This window comes from Equus caballus, chromosome 22 (assembly GCF_041296265.1).
Source record: "Equus caballus isolate H_3958 breed thoroughbred chromosome 22, TB-T2T, whole genome shotgun sequence".
Classification (NCBI taxonomy): Eukaryota; Metazoa; Chordata; class Mammalia; order Perissodactyla; family Equidae; genus Equus; species Equus caballus.
Window position 1 is genome coordinate 49736036 of NC_091705.1, and position 2469 is coordinate 49738504.

The window sequence follows — 2469 nt, forward strand, 5'->3', positions numbered from 1 at the left end:
CTGCGGCATCGGGTCTGGCCCATGCCTTCGCCTGCCGTGGCTCAGGGTGCCGCGATGCACCTTGGGGAGCAAGCTCAGCAGCGCCTGTGGCTCTGCCAGCTCTGTCCCCATCCTGGCAGCGCAGCTCCCACCATCCCCCGCAGCCGTCCCAGGACCCCTGGGCTCCTCCGACCTGGCATGGGCACAGTGTGCCTCCCACCACAGCAGCCCCCTCCCCGCGGGGCACGGTTGGCTCCCAGCCCAGCTTTGTCCCCCTGGGCCAGCCCGGCCCGCGCCCACCTCCCCCCATGCACTGGCATTTCTACATCCCCACCAACCAGTGAGGAGACTACAGAGAGCCCCACACTCACCTTTGGTGGAGTGAAAGGAGTGACGGAGCGCACTGCTCTCCTTAGGGCGGAGGGAGGAGCATGGTTGCTTCTGAGAGTTTAGCTGTGATCCATGAAAGCACTGATGGTGTGGAGAGGTGTGCTGGACAAACGGGAAGTGGTTGGGGAGGGGGAGACCGAGTTAACTTTCCCTGGTGCTGGGTCACAGAGGAGTCTGACCTTTGCAGCTGGCTCCCTCCCCATGCCCTGGTCTGCTGGAATGGGGGAACCCCCAGTGCCTGAACTCTGGTTTGGCTCAGAGATGGGGTTTCCACCAGGGAGGGGAAACTGAGATGGGTATGGGGTGTCAATCACTTCAGGATCCCAGTGACCCCGTGGTCAGGGTCCTCAGTTGAGACCATTTTCGGGCTCAAGTTCAGATGGGGAAGCTCGAAGCCTGAAGTGAGATGGAAATCCCATTGAGCACCCCTAGGGGAGGGGGTCTGTGCCCAGCAGAGGGACCTAGGCACAGGCTTCAGGGAGAGCAGTGGACAGTGCTCTGGTTCCGCCGTGAGGCACGGGTGGCATGAGGCCGCTCACTGTGGCTCTTTGGGCTTTGAGGCAGGGCTGCTCTCCAGGGGGGTCTGCACGGAGCCGGGGGTGTGTTTGTGCTGGGGGCGGGGGTGGAGTGAGGTTCCAAGCACCAGGTTGCTCCCCTGGCCGAAGTGAAGGCCAGCTGGGCTTCCTCTGAGGCTGGTCCAGCAGGAGCCCTCACTGGCCACGTGCTGGACGTGGGGTTGAGGGAGAAATGGGCTGTGGACCATGTGGGAGGGACTGAGGAGGAGAACTGATGGGAGGAAGGGTCTTGCCCCCAGCCCCACCCTGCTGTTTCTGAGAGTGTCCTGGGATGACGCGGACTCCACTGGAGGGCAGGAACTTTCTAGCTTCTCTTGGCCCTTCTGGATAGAATTCACACACCCCCCATCTGAGGTGTGGCCAGGCCTGAGGGAGCCCACAGTCCAACCCACACTGAACCATTGCCTCCCTGCATGTTCCTTGTCCTCTTCCGTCCGCTCCCTCTGTGTGCGTTCACATCATCTCGTGTCCCGAGTTCCCACCTGCAGAAAAGGAGCACTTGCAGCACCCTACAAGCCTAGAGGACATTTCCCAGGGAATTCTGAAGATTCAGACAGGGGTGGGGCCAGGAATCTGCACGTTCAATGGGCCCTGTAGGTGACCTGCATGCTTGAGAGTCCACTGGGTGGCCATTGAGGCTGCCTGACCCCAGGCGGTGTTCCTTACCCTGATGTTCCCCTACCCCCCAGGGTGAAGCACGGCTTGCCCAACTTTGTAACCCCATAGCTGCCCAAGGCTTATGAGACACAGGAACTGCCATGCCAGCCTTGGAGTCACCGTTCATCACAATTTTGCTCGGGCCCCCAGGTCATGGTGGTGCTTACTTTCTGCCAGGGCCACCACTTGGCTCTCCCTTGGGGTGGGGGCTGCCAGGTCTTCCAGGGCCACCACTTGGCTCTCTCCTGGGGGAAATGGGAGGGTGCCAGGTGAGAGTCTGGCCTCTGCCAGTGATGGCTGATGTGGACAGACCACTCAGTACAGTTAAAGTTTGGGGTGAGGGCCCTGGGAGTGGGAGGTGCTCCCAGCCGAGCAGGCATGGGTCTAGACTCTTTCCCAGGGCAGGGCCAGAAGGCAGGAACCGGGGCTGTGGGGGCCCTGTCTACCCCTGGCACAAGGGTGCTCGCTATCTCTGGGGGGCTTCCTGGGTCCCACTCAGGACCCTGAGATGGGATATGCAACTCCTGCACCCCGTTTCCAGGACTAGGGCTGCCCCTTCTCCAAAGGAGCCCTTCACTGTGGGATTCCTCCCTCTGCACACTGGGGCGAGGGGCAAAGGGAGAAAAGAGCACCTTTCTTTTTTGCTAAAAGGTATATGTGTGTAAGTCACCAGTGCTGGGATAATTTTAACTCAGAGGCTGGCCAAAAAAATGCCACTGGGCTTCTTTTTTCCCCCTGCCTGTCTCGGCAGGGAGGCGCGGGGCGGCAGGGGAGCCCCCGCCCGCCCAGGTGGGCCCAGCTGAATGGGGGGCTTGTGTGCGGCCGGCGGGGCGGGAACTGGCATCCAGCCCACTGCCCGCCCCGCCCA